The 22,046-nt window shown below is 40.3% G+C and overlaps 1 protein-coding gene across 10 annotated transcripts in view; it reads right to left on the bottom strand.

Moving 5' to 3' along the window:
* ESRRG (estrogen related receptor gamma) overlaps positions 1-22,046 on the bottom strand; it is a 624,471-nt gene that overhangs the window by 324,812 nt on the left and 277,613 nt on the right. The gene's annotated exons all lie outside the window — the stretch shown is intronic.

Below are 22,046 nucleotides of genomic sequence, written 5' to 3'. Positions count from 1 at the left end.
GTTAAGCATCTGACTTCGGTTCAGGTCATAATCTCGAGGTCAGTGGGTTCGAGCCCCGCATCAGGCTCTGTGTTGACAGCTCAGATCCTGGAGCCTGCTTCAGATTCTGAGTCTTGTTCTCTGTGCCTGCCCTCCCCCAACCCCCAACCTCTCTCTCTTAAAAATAATAATAAAAAAAAACATTAAAAAAATAAAATATATTCAATGTCTGTTTGCATGTGGCCGTGCTTGAAGACAGAGATTGTACTAAGATTAGGCAATCAAGAGCCTACAGAATTTTTCACAGTGGCCTGGAGGTCTATCCTTGATAACTTGATCCATTTGACTGCTTCTTATAAAAGCCTGACTTTATCATCATGTCTTGGACCCACACCATGAAAATCACGATAGCAATCATGATAGGCCCTCTTCCCTAACACATGACAAGGTATGCAGAAAGTGTGGGCAAAGTTACCCCTACACGTCAGTTCCAAAAGCTCTGGGCCTAGAGACAAGTCCTTCTTGTGCCATCTTCCTGCCCAGTAAGGCAAGGTTTGAATGGAGAAATCCTTGGCATGAGCCTCGGAAGAAGAGTATGTGGGAACGAGCTCCACCCCTACTGGTTATAAATCTGAATACTGCTTAGATGTTCCCCTTGAAAAAAGAAAATAGTAAAACATGGGAATTAATACTCATGCTGAGTGTCCAATAGGGTAATGCAAAGACATAGTGTGAGGAGCTTTGCAAATGCAATGTGTTATCATAAGGGAAATGAGGCCTCCAAATTTGCTAGCAACATTTCAGAGACTGGAAGAAGGAACAGATAGCCTGAAAATCAGGGATGGTGGATTCCAAGTTATATTTAATGCAAGACAAATAAGCTGATAAAGAGTGAGACAAGATGAGACAAGTCAGTTTGGTTCCTATTGATGTTGGAAGTATACAGTCAGTAGAGCTAAGCATCTTTGGGTTCAATCCAGTCTCTGCAACCAAATAGCATGTGACCTCAGTGAGGTTGCCTATACTCTAGGAAGCTTCTTATTTTTTAATGTTTATTTATTCATTTTTGAGAGACAGAGAGAGACAGTACACAAGCAGGGAAGGAGCAGAAAGAGAAGGAGACACAGAATCGGAAGCAGGCTCCAGGTGTCAAGCTGTCAGCACAGAGCCCGATGCAAGGCTTGAACCCACCAACTGTAAGATTATGACCTGAGTCGAAGTCGGATGCTCAACCGACTGAGCCACACAGGCACCCCTAGGAAGCTTTTTCAATAGAGAAAGACTTAACGTAATAGATCTCCTTGGCACCAGCATCCTACCAAGGACCCTCTGGAAACATAATGATACAGTATCTTCAGGCCAACACTGAAAGTATAGTCTTATGCAGATGGGTCTCCCATTATCAACTACAAGTCCCAGACTCAAATAGAATCCATTAGCTCTTCTGTGGCAAGTCTTTCCCAACCAATGAAGCCAACCTCTTGTCTGAGTTGAAGAGTCGATCAATGTTGATTCTGTAGCATCTAGTCAGGAGCATACATTCCCACTCAAGTTTCTTATATTTTCCTCATTAACAAAACTAGGGGAACGGCAAGATGAACCTAAATACTCTTACATGTTGACACATAAGGTGACGGAAGGTAGAGTTACTTTGAATTTAAGCTGAGTTTTAATGATAAAGTGCTCAAGTCACCATGATCTAAGCAAATGTTTAAGGAAAAAACAAACACGTGCATAGAGACAGACAGACGGTGTGCAATCAGTGAGTCAACACACAATGGCTAAAAGTACAATCTAATACAACACATTTATCTGGATTTGTAAACAAATAGTACACCGAACTGTAGTATCAGAATTAAATGCATGGTGTGGAATAACACATGCTGGCACACCTACTGACCTTGAGTGTTCAGTCCTAGCTGTGTGATCTGTGCTTGCCGGCTATATCGAGCCCAATTTACCACCTGGCTCAGAAGTCAAGACAGGTGATAGGTAGAGGTTAGTGATAATACTGCTATTAGAGTATTAGAATATTATTGGATATCATGTGAAAATTGTTTTAGAAACGTTTCTCAATTTAATTTCATCTTTATACTATTAAGGTGGGTATTATTGATCCCATTTTACAGATAAGAAAACTGAGGGTAAGGGACCAAACGCTTCTGAATCCATAGGTCTAGCTCTTAATTTTACGGCCTACTGCATAAATTCCAATTTCAGGTTGGATCCCAGAGTCTTTAGTATAACGACCCCATTACTGCTTCTGGTCCTTAGGTCAGAAAGGAACTTAAAATTATTCCTTTGTATTTTTCCATAGTTTCATTCTAGAAGGGCTTGGAGAGGTCTGCAATGATCAACTGACCAAGTAACCCTTGGTCAGTAACCTTCAGTATCTACAACTGGGGCAGAATTTTCATGAGAGCATTTTAGTTCTTTTCTCCTTCCCAGCTATATCAGAAGGAGAGTGACCCTCACTGCCTGTCACAGACTTTGACATTGGAGTATTGATTGCTTCAAAATGGAAAGAAAAATAGAGCTCAGATTTACAGGTTACAACCATAAAAAACCTTAGAAGAATTATTTATACCAAACGATAACAGTGTAAAATTCTGTATATAAAGGAATTATGGTCTTTTTCATTTTCTTCTTTAGGTTGGCCTGTATTCTCAAAATATTTTACAGTAGATATACATTATCTCGTTACTGGAAAAGTTACATTAAATATAACATGGTGATGTACTGGTCTGATGATTTTATTTAAAGCTGTCTCTAAAATACTCTTTCTTATTGTACTAAGACATTCACCTTATTCTGTTCTGTTTTTTTAAACTTATTAAAATGTGATCTGTGGTTACATAGTATTTATCCCATGATTTCTGGTTTCTCTTTTGATTTCTATCATTTGATAGTAACTGTGGGAAATGCTGTGATAAAACTCCTAGCTCTGACCCTCACTAACTGCACAATATGGAGTAATTTAACCTCCCCATTTCCTCACCTATAAAGCAGGAATAATACTATTTCCTTGTGGTGAGGTGAAGTTTCTTAAAATTCTCTAACCCTCCATAATTTTTCTTCCCTCTTGTTTAATATAGAACTTATTTATATAAGCCATTTGACCACTTAGCCTTTCTTAAATTGACTTTTTGTCAATACTGTTGCAACAATTGGTCAAATGAATAACTGAATAAAAGGGGATACAACTGTGTCTACAGTGTCAGGTTGGATGTATGGAGAATATGAATAGTAAATCAGACCTGGTCACTCACAATCAAGTAGGACCAAATAGATCCATATAAATAAGCACAATACAAGTCAAATGCTAAGGGAAATTGGGGAAGGGGAAGGCTAATTCCAAACAGAACCAGAAGCAAGAAAGACTTCACCTATAAGGTGGCACTGAAGAAGGGTCTTGAAAGATGGACAATATTTCATAGGCTGAAAACTGGGGACATGATCAAAAAAAACATGAACTTTGGAATTCTCTTTACATTCCTAGCCCCTACTATTGTGCTTACACGAATCATTTTCCACTGTTTTGTTGCTCATTATTCTCTGCTTAAACCTTAAGTCTTTGTTGGTTGAAATTAGCAATGATGGCACATCTCTCAGGCCCAAGAGAGAATCAGAGTTTGAATTTTTGGGCTATTTCCCAAAGGAATGAGAGTTGGTCTGTAGCTGGGATGCTTATAGCCCTCTTGGCTATGAAAGAAAAGGATTCTTTGATTCTTGACAATAGTTCTATTACAAAGCCAAATTTTTATCTGTATTCTGCAAATTTAAGGATAGAAAGCAAGTTGCGGTTTTGTTTGGTTGATTTGGGCTTAAAACTCTGAAAACAGCTTAATGTAAGGATGTTTTTACCTGTTTTCTGTTTGATTGGTTGGGTTTTTCTGCAAAGTGCATCTTTCCCAGAAAAAAGGTATGCAGTGGCCAACGGGGGTCATGTTACCTAACCTATGTTTTCACATCTGTCACGTGGGGATGTTTATAGTACCTACACAGAGGACTATTAAAGTACATAGCAAGAATAAATGCTTTATAAATGTTGAAGACATACCCTCTCAACAAAATTATCTATTTATTTTCGGGGGTGGAGGAGGTACACATGCACACACGCGCGCGCGCACACACACACACACACACCCCAAACTCCCTAATGTTTTAGGGATTGCTTGTTGTCTCTACGTGTATCAGCATTTGCATTTTCTACTAGTAGAAAACCTAGGCACAGGGCATTAACCCCAAATGGAAAACTGGTCATAAAGAAATTAATTTTTTTCATGTCTAATTAACAGGTGAAACCAAAGGCTGTATTTCAGTGGCCAGTGATGTTGCTACTGCATTTTCAGTGATGCTGGAATAGGTAGGTAAAGAATGCTGTTCTCTCACTAGTGGTACACTGTTTATCCTTACTCTTATTAACCCATCGTCTTTGTCTACCCTGTTTTTATGACAGCCGATCGTGGTATATATACCACTCCGTGAACATTTGTCATCTCCTGGTATGCCCTGGTTAGGGATATAAACGCAGCATTAAGAATCATCCTATGTAATAGGCACACAGAAAAGGGGCTCAAGTCCTTGATAAAGAGAGGAAAACCAATGGAATAGAGATATATTAAATGACACTTAGTAGAAGACGAAGCTGTCTCAGTAAATATGAATCACATTGACAGAATGGCCATAGAGTTCACTATACAATCAACAGACTTTATGGTATTAACCTGTGAAGTTTATTCTTTCTCTGATACCATAACCATTACTTGAAGAACCATTACTTGAAGCCAGAGTTCCTGCCACACCAGAGCATGGCCGTGAACACAGGTGCATACACAGGGAGAAATTTCCAAGGACAGGAGGGGTTGGGCTGGGGTTGGTCATCACCATCACCATCATCATCATCGTCACCATCGTCACTGGGCCATTCATTCACTGACCACTAGCCAAACACTGCTAAATTCTTTCAGAGACGCTTTCATTTAATTCTCTCCAACTACACTATTCCCATTTTACTGATGAGGAAAACGAGGCATAGGAAGGTTAAGGGATGAGTTGAAGAAGCTATAGCTAATAAGTGAGAAAGTCAGGATTTGAACACACTCCAAAAAGCCTCGTTCTTAACCATCCTACTTCACTGCCTTCTCACCTTTTAGGGGATTTACAGGACTAAGCAGTGACTAAAATCTCAGCAAACTCAATAACACAAAAAACGTGGTATCCGCAAAGGCCTGAGAAAAGGCCATGCTTCAAATGAAAGCAACGGGGCGCAGACAGAAAACACACACACACATACACTCAGGGATTTTATTAGCATTTTCTCCCTGCTGAAACTTTTAATGCGGCACTACAATGTATTCATTGCAAGGTGCCATTAGGGCCGGGCTCACTTCAAGTGTTACCAATTCATGAGCACATTAATAACATAGTTAATATGAAGTGTTTAGAGCCTCCACGTCGGTGACAAATACGACGCAGCCAAATATCCTGACCACTGAGGCCACGGAGGAACAATTTGGTAGATTTCATCAACAGTTCTAATTATGTTCCTGTCAAGTCGAGAACGAAGTAATCCATAACTGGGGGGTGCTGGAAGACAGTGGCACAGAAGAGTAATTTATGCCCCAGACACAGGGTCCTTTTTGTAGTTAGTGTGCACAACGCTTGACTAACAAGTGGGTTCAAAAAGGAATGTATTAGGGAAAACACAGCCCTCTTGGTTGGAGAGCCTTGTCAGGTGTAAGCTTATGAGGAGTTATGAGGTAATGACTGCCAGAAGTCTTGTTCATACAAGCATCTGGAGTTCAGGGCCCCCAGCAGCCTCGGAACTGCGGCTTGTAAGATGTAGGATATCGGCTCCAAGCCTCTCTCGGACTTTTTTTCTACTGCTCCATTTGAGCCGCGCCTCCAGAGAGGATTTGTGGGCAGACTTCTAAGTGTGACAGGAGGGATGCTGAAAGGAGTGAGCCAATGAGGAGTCAACTTAGGGAATAGATTTTTTTAAAAATAACAGTTCAATCCTCAGATAGCATTATCATCGGAGATACGAGGATATTGTTAGCAGGGGGGGTGGGGGGGGGAACCCTTTTATGAAGCTAAAAATAATGTGCTAATGGAATGTGCAAAGGAATTGTTAGAACAGTAAACTGAAATGTCACAATACCCCTGACCGCTCCTACCCCCCGCAACTGAACTATGGGACAGACAATTAGAAAAGAGTGGGAGCAAGACAAGAAAGCGGGGGGAGGGAGGGCATCATGCAGTTTTGAGTGATTTTCCACTGCCATCTATATTGGAACGCAGCTCCCGTTCTCTCCAACAGGGTAATTTCACACACGGCACTCTTATTAAATATTTCAAAGAGGGGAGGGGAAGGAGGAGGAAGAGTTATGTGTCTGCTGCTTTTTTTTTTCTTTTTTAAGAGTTAAGGCTGGTAATGTTAGCAGGCGCTTGGTTATTATTACCGATCAGTTGTTAATTAAAATAAAATGAAGCTTTTTAAACTTCAACACCGTATTGCAAATTATGCAAAAGACACGACTAATTGCATTATTAGCAAAAATTACATTTAAAAATAGCTCCACACAAAGAACTAAAATTATCTAATCTAAACTTGCTTTTACCAAATGAAGCCTGAGGAGACAGAGCTCTGGGGAAAACAAGGGTTTTTCTGTCCCTCATTCAACAAAGAGAGAGACAGAGAGACAGAGACAAAGGGAGAATAAAGTGAGTAAATTTTATTACTAAATATTGATAGAAATAAATACGTTTGAAATGACCAAAGATCAACTATTAGATAATGAAGCTATTAGGTCATTCTCACCCACTACAACATGATACACATTTGGACAAAGTGCGTTCTTAATCATCTACAAATAATTTTCCAAGCAATGGGTTGAAGGTAACCAGGCCTCATTATTATTAATAAGGCTTTCTTGGGTCTTTAAATGTAAGGCTTGGTCAGAGATGGGGTAGAAATAAGCCCCCAAAATGGTAAAGATACTTGTCATATATAGATATATACATATATATGTATATACATGTGTAGATATATACATATATATGTATATACCTGTGTATATATATACATATATATGCATATGTATGTATGTACGTATATGTCTATATGTGTGTGTGTGTATGTGTGTGTGTGTGTGCACACGTGTGTATTTATCCTTTTTACACATTTTTTTAAAGTTAGAAGATTATTATCCATTGTTCTTTTACCCAAGTTGTTTCTTTTGCCTGGGTGGATACCTGAGAGTTGCCTGTGTCTGCAAATGAATTTTCATGTTTTATTTTGCTATACAGAGACTTCGAGGTGCCCATAGGCACCTTTGGGCTCTCTCAGGCTGTACAAGCGGTAATATACTAATGCAAAAGAAGACAGTGCAATCGTCTCTGCAAGCAAGCACTGCAAAATGGCTCAGTTACTATCATTGTGTGTTTAGTATTATCTGGATTAATTTGTTTCCTTTACCCCTCCCTCCCATTTTTAAAGCCACCACCATCTCTCAAGAATGGCACCCATTTTACATTTTAGCAAAGGTAAAACATTAGATGGACAAAAAGACAATTATGATATAGATTTTGGGGGATGCCTTCTTGCTCAACATGGACTGAAGCTCCCAAGCTGAATGGAAAGTTCCTTTTAACTATTAGCTTTGGCCAGGTTCCTCCGGCAGGTGGAGAATATAAACATTATTCTCCTAATCCATGAAGAGAGAAACAAGTTACCTACTGAAATGTCATTCTGCTGCAGGATCATACATATGACCCTTTCAATAGACAGTCGGGGCCTCAGAGCATCTTATATGTAGGAACTCTGGAAGTAACAACTGCCAGCTACTTCTGTAAAATGACCATATTAGCTAATGAGTAACCCGACTAACCTGACAGAAAACCCAGAGTCTGGCGGAAGACGATGCTCTCTCATTTCGTTATATCCTTTTTAAAACTTCCTTCACCATCAGCTTCACTTTTTCATTTAATTTCACTTTTTTTCCTGTAGGTTGTCAACCAAGATTTAGCAGAGCAACTGAACAAAGGAATAGAACTGAGCCACTGAAAGGCAATGACTACGGTAAAACTCACACTATACTAGGGACCCATGTTCACGATTCTCCACCGTTTTGCTCTGAAGCCCCAGAACTGATCAGCCCAAACCTCCTCACTCGTCTCATGGAATGCCTTGTACATAGTAAGTGCTCAAAAAACTACCCCTGGGGGCGGCTGGGTGGCATGGTCCATTCAAGTCCAGCACTTAATTTCAGCTCAGGTCATGATTTCATGGTCCATTGAGCCCCACATCAGGCTCTGTGCTGTCAGCAGAGCCCGCTTGGTATTCTCTCTCTCCCTCTCTTTCTGTCCCTCCCCTGCTCTCTCTCTCTCTCAAAATAAATAATTTTCTCTCTCTCAAAATAAATAATAAATTACTGTGCATTGACCTTTCGCTAGGAAAATTGGATGCTTTATCCAAAGAACAAAAAAAGCTGCATTTCAAATTTTATAAAAATATTAATCACAGAGTATTTTGAAAATGTGTAATTCAGAGATCATAGAGCAGGTGAGGAAAGCCAGTTGGTCACAAAAATTCAATGACAGGATCCATAGCATTTGAAAACCAGTTCCAAGGCTGCTGGTATGATTACCACCCTAGGCTATTTTGTTTTAATAACAATTATAAGAGAGTCTGTTTGTAGATCTGCAGGCTTTATTGTATGTTGACACTTTACGACTTGTAGGTAATTTGGTCATTCTTCAAAATCTGGACTTATCACTTCTGTGAAAAATTTGACACATAAAACTGGCCAATTAATACCTTCCTTTGCTGTTCTTTTTTTTGTTTTGTTTTGTTTTTTTTTTTTTTACTCCTCTTTAAAGGAATAGTCAGTAGATACTGCTTAAGGCTAAATTTAGGGGAGAGAAAGATAATCTGTCTAAATCAAGGTGGCTAATCCAATTACCAATTTCACTCAGTAGAGTTGCCCTCGGGCTGCTATATATCATCATCGTTCATGTAAAAAGTGTTCTTGAGACACTTTTCTGGAGAAAACCTGCCAGCATTGTGCTACCCATTCATAGCTCTATACAACAAGCGAGTGTCAACATTAACAGTATGAGGAGTGCATATGCTGAGGCTGGCTTGGGAAGAGCCCCAAATGTCATGTTATGGAGTTATTCTCTATGCAATAGAAGGAATGGGGCACTGAATGTCAAAGCTGAGAGGAGACCAAGAGCTTCCAGCTCCTCATTCGTAGAATGAACAAATGAAGCAGCAAGGTCCTACGAACAGTACCGCAATGAGGACGAAATGAAATATTGCACAGTGAATGCATTTTGCAAGCTGTAAAACTAGATGAGGAGGAGAGACAGACTGGATGACGCGGGAGGTTTTATTCACTGTGGATGTTGGAATAAAGCATGAACCATTAACAAAATCAGATGGTCAGGAAGGGATACCTTGGAAGGAAGAGAAGAAAAACTGCCTGAAAAATGGGTATGTGGGGCTTCAGGCAGCACACCCAAGTGGCTCTGGCCAGCATTTGGAAGGGTTCCTGGACATTAGAAGACACTTTGAAACCGGAATGTACAAATAGGTATTACATGTACGGATGTAAGCTTTGGAGCCCGACTTGTGGAACAATGATAATGACAGATGCTGGCAGGTGGGTAGCAATGGAGACAAAATGTCATCTAAAAAACAGGGAGAAATTCAGGCACGCACAGGATCATGTAAGCTGAGGAACAAGAAAGTGTTAAATACAAGGCAGTGCCATTAAATACAGCAGAGTGTTCAACAATAGGGGGACTCAGACAACATCAATGGATTCCACGATTGGAAGGTCACCGGAGACCCACAGAGGCAGCAGTGAAGGACAGTGATGAGGCAGCATGAAATCACAAGCAGGTTGTGACAATTTGGGGGAGACCAGTCCATAAAACATTTTTATGGCAAAATTGATAGTGAAGGAAGTGAGAAAAGCAAGGCGACTATTGGAGCAGTTATCAAGAGTGGGAAGCGTTTTTGTTTGTTTTGCTTGTTTTCTTTTTCCTATGGTAGAAAAGTGGTCACTGGAATTAGGGGAATTCAGCATGTTGAGGACCAACTGATAAAGTTAAACCTCACAGAACCCAGGCAGGATTGGGATTAGCTTTGGCAGGGAGGCGTGTTTCAACAGAGATGGAGAGGAGAGAAGATGTCACAAGTTCTATTGAACTTGACAATGGAAAAAAGTGGCAAGATGAAGTGCATGATAATGTCCAATCCTTTAAAAGAATTACAAAGTACCAGTAACAGGAGTCATGTGAACTAGGAAAACACAGCTGAAAACAATATATGGCTATAATATTTATATTCCAACATTTCATGAGGGAATTTAAAGTAATTCTTTGATGTTTTGCAAACAAAATAACTGTTTAAATCATGAAGTTTCTACTTTTTTTTTTTTAATAGAGAACTTTTAAAAGGGGTGCCTGGGTGGCTCAGTCGGTTAAGCGTCTGAGTTCGGCTCAGATCACGATCTCACAGTCCGTGAGCTGGAGCCCCGCGTTGGGCTCTGTGTTGACAGCTTGGAGCCTGGAGCCTGCTTCAGATTCTGTGTCTCCCTCTCTCTCTGCCCCTCCCCACTCACACTCTGTCTCTCTGCCTCTCTCTCAAAAATAAACATTAAAAAATGTTTTAATTAAAAAAATGTTTATTTATTTATTTGCAGGGGGAGGGGCAGAGAGAAAGGGAGAGAGAGAGAGTATCCCAAGCAGGCTCTGCACTGTCAGCGCGGAGCCCCACGCAGGGCCTGAACCCACCAACCGCGTGATCATGACTTGAGCTGAAATCCAGAGTGGGCCCTTAACCGACTGAGCCAACCAGGTGCCCCTCTACATTTTTAATCCTGTTGCTCCAGAATCATGTGGACTTAGCATAACAGACTCATGCTACCTCAAACAGAATATATATCATATAATTGTATATGTGTATGTATATTATATATTACATATGTGTATAATATGTATACATATAATATATATACACACATATATACATGCTGAATTAGAAATTTACTTCCCAAACAGATGTAATATTTGGGGCACTCTAGATCTTGCCTATGCAGGGTGAGAGAAGCAGCCAGTGATGCTATTTTAAGAAAAATTGGAACAGTTAATAAAAAAATAAATTTTTATCGCTGGACTGATTTTCAACACTAACAAAAATAATGAAAGTAACCGGCAAGTTTTATACAGCATGAAGCCCCCACCTCAGCCCTATGAATAGCAAATCACTTTAGAGACCAACAACTTTCTTCTCCTCTACTGTCCTTTATGGGGGTTATACCTTTAAGCTTCACACGGCAAGAGTCCATTCTGTTGGTCTCCAACGAGTAAACTTGAGGACAGAATAAAATACAATAAGAAAATTAAGTTCCTTTCTCACAAGTGAGTTAAAACCCATCAGCAGTAAGTCATTGAATTTAACTGCACATCTCTTGTCATTTTGTTTTATTTTTTTTACTGTTTTTATTTCTACAATCATAGGCCTAGCAAGACCGTAATCTCCTGGCGGGAGCCTGGCACCGGCACAATGGGATGACCAGCGAGGCAGAGGGAAAACAGGCGCTCTCTCTCCTCTTCCCTCTCTGTTGTATAAAAGGAGCTTGGCATGAATGAGTTTTACAACAGCCACCAACCACTTCTTCGTTTTTTCTGAGCAATCATCGATATCAGCACCAAGTGGTGTGGTGGCTCCACAGCACATTGTGGCAACAGAGCGAGCCCAGCATGCAAACGTTTTGGCTAATTTAGAATCCTTGTGCAGCCGAATCAAACATGACAAGACGATGGCAAAAAGAGAGGCTATTATACCAAATGAGAGCGGGTGGACGGCTGAAATTGGTTTGAGTGGCAGAGACAAAAGAGGGGAAAGGAAGAGAAATAACTGAGAATGATAATCCCAGATAACACAGGCTGCCAGATATACAGATATACCCATGCAAAGACACACACACACACACACACACACTCACTCACTCACTCACTCACTCACAGAAGACAAGGCAAATGCTTCCAAGCTTTAGTCCTGGGCAGATCGGGCATAAGAACACCTTCATAACAAGAAGGAAAACCAAATAAACTACCATATGATAAAGCATTGGTCCACTTACAGGTAAAAATATATTTAACTTTAAAAAAAGTAAAGCTTTCCACAGAAATATCCAATTTTTTAGAATACTAAAACTGCCATTTCCTACTTAAAGTAATGTGGGGATACCGAACTGTCATTTCTAGGAGAAGTGGGGAGTCACTGATTTAGGACTGGCAAATCCGAAGATAAGCCAGTGGGTTTGTGCCCAGAGCCTAAAGGTTTCCTCAAGTCATCAAGAGAATTTGAGGGGAACCACTGCAAGATGGTGGTGTAGCAAGACCCTTAATTTACCTCTTCCCGCAGACACACCACATCTACAGCTCCATACGGAGTAAGTCCACTGAAAAAGATCTGAAAACTACGCGAACTACTTCTCCACAACAAAGACAAGAAGACCACGTGTAGGGGCGCCTGGGTGGCTCAGTCAGTTAAGTGTCTGACTTCAGTTCAGGTCATGATCTCACGATTCGTGGGTTCAAGCCCTGCATTGGGTTCTGTGCTGTCAGCACAGAGCCTGCTTTGGATCCTCTGTTCCCTTTCTCTGTCAGCCCCTCTCCCCACTCGTACTCTATCTCAACCATAAATAAATATTTTTTAAAAAGACCACATCTAGATGGGCAGGGGAGGCAGAGACATGGTCTCATCAAAACCCCACAGTGGATGCACAGTAGGGAGGGATCTCACCAGTGTGGTGCTTCTCCCAGAGAAGTGGGGGGTTGGTGTCCTAGAAAAGGTACCCCAGTCTCTTGGGTCTGCATCAGAGAGGTGCCCCAAAACATCTGGCTTAGAAAACCAATAGGACTGATGTCTGAGGGACCGAAAGTACTATAGGAAACTGAAATTTCCCTTTTAAAGGGTTCATGTGCAGTCTCACCCAACCCAAGATCCAGGAAAAAAAAAAACCCAAAAAACAAAAAAACAAACCAGCAGTTTGAAAGTGCCTAGAGCATATGGGAAGGGGGCTCATTTATTGATCGAAAAGCACCTGCTGGAGGGAAAGGGAATAGTTGAAACACTCCCCCGAGATGGAGGTGCTAAGGAATAGCATTTTTGCACACTCCATCTACCCAGCTAGCACAGGTGGCTGGGCTTAGAGGCAGCACCCTCCCGTGGCCCAGGTAAGATAGTGGGGGTGAGCACTCCTGGCATTATCCCACTGCCTTGCTGAAACCAGAGACCGTGGGTGGCTGTAGCACTCCCCTGCTTCCTGGCTAGGGCAGGCAAGCACAAAGAGTCATAGCATTCTCCCCCTCTCTGCCTGGGGCTGGGGAGTGTAAACACCTTCTCCCACTCTCAGCCTAAAGCCAGCCCAATTGCACAGACAAGGCATTCTCCTGCTGCATTCCTGAAACTTGCAGGTGCACACAGTCAGGACATTTTGCTGTTGCCTCTCTGATGCTGGGAAGTGTGCTTCACGCCCTACAATTTCCAGCCGACCTGCTAAAGTCAGTGGACACATGCAGGCCACACAAAGGACAGCCCTTGATCACCTGGCTCTGGTGGCCAAGATGGCTGGCATTCCTGCACTCCATGGGAATGTAACAATCAGAAAGACAGTTCTCGGCAGGTCGCCACCCCCAGGGCATCACAAAGACAGCAGATTGAAATGGAACCCTGGTTTCCTGTGACAAAGACCTATTTACTTAGTCTGGAACTTTAGCCTGAAGGACAGGCATCAGTTTTTCCACACATCTAGAGGCTAAGGAGATGCTCCTAGTAAATGAAGGCAGGGAGATGCTATCTTTGTGCATACCTTTGGCCTCATTACAGCTGGACAGGACCTTCAGAAATGGGCCAAAGGGACACCCTCAGATCACCTGGTCTGGAGGCCAGCAGGGATTAAGATTAAAGCTCCACAGGACAGCATTTATTTGCATTCTTTAAAAGATGCTACCTGAGGGTCTGGCTTCCAATCAGCTTGAAACTCGGTGCTAAATGAAACTACCCCTCCAACCCACACTTGGAGCAATGACAGGTCTTGGCACATCTTCAGCAACAAAGACATATCAAGAAAAAATCAGCTGGTTAAGACAATCACAAAGGTTTGAGAGACAACAAAGAGCTAGGACAAGGTTAAACAAGAAGCTTCATCACCTACACAAGGCCATTCACTCATTTATGACTGAGAGAAGAAGCTGCTTCCTCTAATACATAGAAACAAACACAGAGAGTTAAACAAAATGAGGAAACAGAGAAATATGTTCCAAGTGAAAAAACAAGACAAAAACCTCAGAAAAAAAGACCTTAATGATTCAGTGGTAAGTAACCTACCTGATGAAGAATTCAAAGTTATGGTCATAAAGATGCTCATTGAACTGTGGAAGAGAATGGATGAACACACTGAGAACTTCAACAAAGGGATAGAAACTGTAAGAAAATACCAAATGGAAATTAGAGAGCTAAAAAATATAATAACTGAACTAAAAAATATACTAGAGGGGTTCAACAGCAGACTGGATGAAGTAGAAGAATGAGTCATTGAGCTGGAAGATAAAGGAATGGAACTCACCCAGACAAAGCAAAAAAAAAGAAACAAGAATTTAAAAAAATTCCAACCTCAAGTGGAATTCACATTATAAGGGTGTCAGAAAAAGAAAGAGAGAAAAAAGGCATAAAACTTACTTGAAAAAAAAATGGCCGAAAACTTCCCTAACTTAAGGAAAGAAACAGACTCCAGATCCAGAAATTCCAGACAGTTACAAATAAGGTGAACCCAAAGAGATCCACCTCAGGACACATTATAATTAAAATGTCAAAATTTAAAGATAAAGAGAGAATCTTAAAAGCAGTAAGAGACAAGCAAATTGTTACATACAAGGGACGTCCCATAAAACTATCAGCAGATTTCTCAGCAAAACCTTGACAGCCCAGTGGCATGACACATTCAAAGGGCACCTGGGTGGCTCAGTCAGTTAAGCAGCTGACTTTGGCTCAGGTCATGATCTCACAGTTCACGAGTTCAAGCCCTGCATTGGGCTCTGTGCTGACAGCTCAGAGCCTGGAACCTGCTTCAGATTCCGTGTCTCACTCTCTCTCTGCCCCTCCCCTGCTCGCTCGCTCGCTCTCTCTCTCTCTCTCCCAAAAATCATAAAAAAATAATACTAAATAAAATAAACATTAAAAAAATTTTTAAAGAAGTGCTGAAAGAAAAAAAAATTTCAATGAAAAATACTCTACCCAGGAAGAGTATCATTCAGAATCGAGAGATAGTTTTCCAAACAAGCAAAAGTTAAAGAAGCTAATCACTACTAACCCAGCCCTTAGGAGAAATGTTAAGGGGACTTCTTTAAGCTAAAAAGTAATGGCACTACTTAATAACAAGAAAACATAAAAAAAATAAAATTCTCACTTTCTGGAAAGGGCTAGTATTTTGTAAAATAGTGGATTAACCTCTTATAAAGCTATTATGAAGGTTTAAAGACAAAGGTAGTCAAATTAACTAAAACTGCAATAATTATTATTTTTAAAATACTTATATATTTTTTAATTTAGAGAAGGAAAGAGAGTACATGAGTGAAGGGGGGTGGGCAGAGAGAGGTGGAGACAGAGGATCTGAAGTGGGCTCTGTGCTGATAGCAGAGGACCTGATGCAGGGCTCAAACTCACAAAGTTTGAGATCATGACCTGAGCTGAAGTCAGATGCTTAACTGACTGAGCCACCCAGGTGCCCAAAACTACAATAATGTGATACACTATATTAACAAATTAAAATATAAAAAGCTTATGATCATCTCAATAGATGCTGTAAAAGCATTTGACAAAATTCAATGTCCATTTATGATAAAAATTCTCAACAGGTGCGATTTAGGGAACATACCGCAACATAATAAGGGCCATATACAACATATCATACTCAATGGTGAAAACTTAAAAGTTTTTCCTCTATGATCAAGAATAAGACAACGATGCCTATATCCCCACTTTTTTTCAGTAAAGTATTAGACATCTTAGCCACAACAATCAGGCAAGAAAAATTTTAAAAAGGCATACAAATTGGAAAAGAAGAAGTAAAAATATCACTAGTTTCAGATAACACGATACTACACACAAAATACCTTAAAGACTCTACCTCCAAAAAACTGCTAGATCTAATAAATGAATTCGGTAAAGTTGCAAGATACAAAATTAATATTCAAAAATCTCACGTTTCTATATAATAACAAAATTTCAGAAAGACAAATTAAGAACAATCCCATTTACAATTGCATCAAAAAGAATAAAAGTACCTGGGAATAAATTTAATCAAGGAGGTGGAAGACCTGTACCCTGAAAGCTGTAAGACACTGATGATAGAAGCTGGAGATGCACAAATGAATGGAAAAAATATTCCATGCTCATAGGTTGGAGGATTTAATATTGCTAAAATGTCCATACTGCTCAAGGCAATCTACAGATTCAATACAATTACTATCAAATTACCAACAGCATTTTTCACAGAACCAGAACAAATAATTATCAAATCTATATGGAACCATAAAATATCCTTAATAGCTGAAACAATCTTGAGAAAAAGAAATAAAGCCGATGGTATCACACCCCCTGATGTCAAACTATGTTACAAAGCTATAGTAATTAAAACAGTATGGCATTGGCATAAAAACAGATACATTGATCAGCAGAATAGAATGGAGAGTCCAGAAAAAAACCTACTATACATGGTCAATTAATTTATGACAAAAGAACCAAGAATATACAATGGGGAAAGAACAGTCTCTTCAATAAATAGTGAAAATTGGACAGCCACATACAAAAAACAAAGAAAGAAATGAAACCACCATCCTACACCATACATAAAAATTAACTCAAAATAGATTAAAATTTTGAATGTAAGACCTGAGACCATACAACACCTAGAAGAAAACACAGCAGTAAGCTCCTTGACATTTTTCTTAGCAATGTTTTTTGGATATGACTCCAAAGGCAAGGGGAACAAAGGCAAAAGCAAATGACTGGAAGTATATCAAACTAAAAAGCTTTTTCACAGCAAAGGAAATCATGAACAAAATGAAAAGGCAGCCTATTGAATAGGAGAAAATATTTACAAATCATATATCTAATAAGGGGTTAATATCCAAAATATATAAAGAACTCCTACAACTCAACATGAAAACAGCCTGATTAAGAAATGGAAAGAGGATTTAAAAAAATTTGTTTAATGTTTCTTTTTGATACAGAGAGAGACAGAGCATGAGCAGGGGAAAGGCAGAGACAGAGGGAGACACAGAATCCGAAGCAGGCTCCAGGCTCTGAGCTGTCACCACAGAGCCCGACGCGGGGCTCGAACTCGTCAACTGCGAGATCATGACCCGAGCTGAAGTCGGACGCTCAACCGACTGAGCCACCCAGGTCCCCTCAAAGGAGAGGATTTGAATAAACATTTTTCCAAAGAGGACACATATATAGCCATCAGACACATGAAAAGATGCTCAATATCACTAATTATCAGGGAATAGCAAATCAAAGCCATAATGAGATATTACCTTCCACTTGTCAGAAAGGCTATTATAAAAAAAAAAAAGACAAGAAATAACAAGTGTAATTATCAAGTGAGGATGTGAGAAAAGGGAACCCTCATATACTGTTGGTGGGAATGTGTACTGGTGCAGCCACTATGGAAAACAGCATGGAGGTTCCATGAGGAATTAAAAACAGAACTACCACGTGATCCAGCAATTCCACTACTGAGTATCTATCTGAAGATAATGCAAACACTAGTTCAAAAAGATATGTGCATCCCTATGTTCATTATAACATTATTTCCAACAGCCGAGATACAGAAGCAACCTGTGTCCATCAATGGATGAATGCATAATGACCATGTAATATATGTACAATGGAATACCACTCAGCCATAAAAAATAATGGAATCTTCCCATCTACAACAACATGGATGGACCTTAAGGTATTATGCCAAGTGAAATAAGTCAAACTGAGAAAGACAAATACCACACGATTTCTTTACATGTTGAGTCTAAGAAACAAAAAATAACAAAAGAAGCAAACAGCATAAAACAAAATCCAGGCTGATAAAAACAGAGAACAGACTGGTGGTTACCAGAGAGGAGGGTTGTGGCGGGGGAGCAAAGTGGGTGAAGGGCATCAAGAGGTACAAACTTCCAGTTATAAAATAAGTAGATGGTGGGGACATAAATTGCAGCATGGGGAATATATTCAGTAATACTGTATTAACTTTGTATAGTGAAAGATGCTAACTAGACTTACTGTGCTAGTCATTTCACCACGTATCTGAATGCAGAATCGCTGTTTGTACACCTGAAACAAATGCAACATTGTATGCCGATTATACCGGGGTTGAGGGAGTGGGAGGGGAAGAATTTGATAGAGTCAGCTGAAAGACATGAAGAATTCATCCTGAGAGGCAGCAGGGAGCTAAAAAGCAGGCTGATGGGGTCTGGAGCCACGAACCTTGACCACAGCTTCCAGAACACTGGCTTCCAGCATACTGAAAGATGACCTGAGGATCAGTCAGGGAGCTGTCCTCTGTAAGATTAACAATTTAAAAAGTGCTGAAATTAATTCTGTCTAATAGTGATGGGTGCAGACTTCTTATAAAGTAGGTTACAGGGTCATCCAGCTTTCAGAAGCTTTACATTGAGGGCCTTTTTTTTTTAATAGAAAGAGTAAAGTTAGGGTGACATACAGCTAAAAGCCCTAGTACAACCCATGTATGGGAGATGAGCATTTCTTGAGTCCATTTCCTCAAAATCAGCTCTTCATTTGTACAGCTGTACCTGAGAAGGCATAAATGGAGACCAAAGACACCCTTACAGCTAGCTTTTGTGTTCTGTCCGTACCCACTAGATGAAACACCTTCTTCTGCCTTAGACCTCCCTCCCAGCTCAGCCCCTGAAACCAGATATTGAGAAGAAAGAGTGAGATCACTTTCTGTATACTCATATCATAGTATCTCAGTATCATCAACTGAACTTGGTTCTGATTCTGGTAACAGATGAAAGAAGCTATGGTATGGCATCAAAAACTGGTTTAATTCACTTTTCAAATTAATTTCTTTTTCTACTGAAGTGTTGTTCTTACTGTATGAACATCGCACCACTGACAATTAGCATACATACGCTCTGTCATTTTTCTCCCTGGTTTTGATGATGACTTTGAAAACGTGACACTTCTTTTTCTGATAATGCAGTGTCACACATTGTTAAGACATTTGGTGCATTTTAAAATACTGTGACTTTAGTTAAAACGTGTGAAAATTACTGACCTAGACAGGGATCATACTCATGACCTTAGCCTCAATTCACTATGCTCTAACCAACTACATTAACCATAAATAGCACTGCATTGAGATTGAAATAATTGTTAAATAGTTAACAGTTATCACTAACCAACCCAAAACTGCATTGGTAGCATCTCTGTTAAAGGGTATCGTGGATCTTTACATTAAAATAGGATTTGTTTTTCTCATTTCTGGAGAGGGAGCAAGTCAGGGAGAAGCAGGGAGGAGAGGTCGAGAGACACAGAAAGAGAGAAGGCGGATGGGAGAGGGAGAAGGAGAGGAAGAGATGTAGAAAAACACGCACACAGGGTGGACCTCCAGCAATGGCTTTCCAACAGCCCTCTGCCCTTGTGGGAGCACAGGAATAGTCTCATTTTCCGGGTAAACACTATACTCTTATCTCCAGGGGCTAGCAGTCTGGTCAGCATTGGTTTGCACACTATCCTTGTCCTGGGGGATTCTAGAGGAATTCAATCAGGAAGCAAACTGTAGAGGTACATGAACACTGGGCAAAAACAGCTGCCAACTTCATTCAGGATGGAACTTTAACATGAAGGAAGAAGGGCTGGGAGCATTTTGCTGCCCACTTTGGAGAGCAGTTAAGAAAAATGACTCCCCAGGACAGTGGCTGGCCAGGTGAAAACCTAAAACAATCAGACAGGTAGCTTATGGCAGCTTTACTTTATCATAGTAGCACCTCTTAACCTCCCCTCCACCCTGCAGGGGCAGAGAGAGACAGCTTGCAGTTTGGAATAAAAGACAACAAGGAGAGTATCTGGCTCTAACATAAAACCTTCCAGAAAAAATGTACATGCTAGTTCATCCAGGTTCAGCAAATATAGCAAACACCACTTTTATTGTTATAATTATTAATCATTACATTTAAAAAAGAAAATGAAGGAGAAAATATATGGGCTTTAGAGTGGCACAGATGATTTTGAAAAAGAGAAACATAATTTTCACAATGAGGTCTAGTTTTCATACCTAGTTTTTATTTTTCAAACCTAAATTAAGTAACACTCTAATATAAAGTAGGTGTTTGGCCATTAAGGTGTTGGCCAAAACTCATTTGTCTATGATCTTGTTGCCAGAGTGGACAAGATAATGCCAAGAGGTATTTTTTTCCACCATTCATACTGTCAAGAATGACTCCAACAAAGTACCCAACATCCAAAGACCATTTTTAATTCTTTTTAAATTTATTTATCCATCGAGAGAGAGAGAGAGAGAGAGAGAGAGAGAGAGGGAGAGAGGCAGGCAGAGAGAGAATCCCAAGCAGGCTCTTCACTGTCAGCACTGAGCCTGACGCAGGGCTCAAACTCACAAACTGTGAGGTCATGACATGAGCTGAAATCAAGAGTTGGATGCTTAACTGACTGAGCCACCAAGGCGCAACCCCCCCCCCCGAAGATTATTTTTAATGCAGGACAGTGTTCCTTATGAAATCCATGCCATCAACCTATTCATAGTGCCTAGTTCTGCATCAAGTTCTTTCTTAACTTCCTTTTACTTTTCTGTCTCAGTACAAGGATATACGGAATTTATATCCTCATAGTGGCTTAAGAGAATACTGGTTCACAGTTCAATGAAGATGTTGCTTACAAGGGAAGTCTGATGCAGGTCTGTAGGGCATCTCAGGTATCGCGTGCTTGCACAGACTCACTACCAAGGGACGTCATTATGAAAGAAAGGCACACTGGAGTCTGGACCAAAAGCTACACAAAAGGGAACAAACAGCAGGGCACTGGCTGAAGCAGCCATGGTAGAGATTCTAGGTGTCTTCAGAGCATCAGGAGCCAGCAGAATATTCTCTCACAAACTCCACTTTTTCCTCTGGCCCAGAGTGTCCTTAAAGCAACAGGTACTTTCTGCCCGGGAGAAGGAGCAACAAGCTGACTGTCAACCAAGACTCCAGTTAAGAGGTATATGACACGCTTATCAGGTAACACGGCCAGAGACTAACCTGGCCATTTTACTGAGTTGTAAATGGTTTTCCCAGGAAGACATGCATCTTTATTTACCCATTGGCAGGAAAGCACTACTGCTAGTCCCAGAGGCAAAGGTGCTATGCGTTTGACCATGAATTTTTACCGCAAATCTCAGAAGAAGTAAAAGATTGCCAAACACTGCTTTGTTGCCTCCCATGCCTCGTGAGCAGACATACACAAATGCAGAACAGTATTCTTCTCTTGAGCTGCTCAAATTTCATGGAAGTACACTAAACTGGAATCCAGACTTTATACAATGTATACCATCAAGAAATTAATGGCTGAACAAATACTAGTAAGGATTAATTCTTCTTTCTTTCTGTCTCAAAGGGAATAAAATTACCCCTTCTACCTTGTCCTAAATTCACGATGACGAGACAGTCAAACAGACCACCTAGCTGCTCCAACCCAAACACAGAGAGTTAGGAGACAAATGAGACAGGTTCTTTTTTTTTTTTTTTTTTTTTTTAAATTCCATTTCCATGAATCTTTTTCAACCCTCTCCTAACAAAGTGAGCTATTAAGAAATTGGATTTTTGTTTTGTTCTGTTTTGCCTGAGTTTTATGAGATTTCTTTCGGGTGTTTTGGGTTTTTTGTTGTTGATGATGTTTTATGCTTTTTTTTAAATGCAACTGTAGCATGAAATGCAGGGACTTTCAAAATTCTGATTTTATTAATGAACAG

This window comes from Acinonyx jubatus, chromosome E4, assembly GCF_027475565.1.
Source record: "Acinonyx jubatus isolate Ajub_Pintada_27869175 chromosome E4, VMU_Ajub_asm_v1.0, whole genome shotgun sequence".
Classification (NCBI taxonomy): Eukaryota; Metazoa; Chordata; class Mammalia; order Carnivora; family Felidae; genus Acinonyx; species Acinonyx jubatus.
Note: the sequence above shows the minus strand (reverse complement) of the source record. Positions and strands in the feature narration are given on the sequence as shown.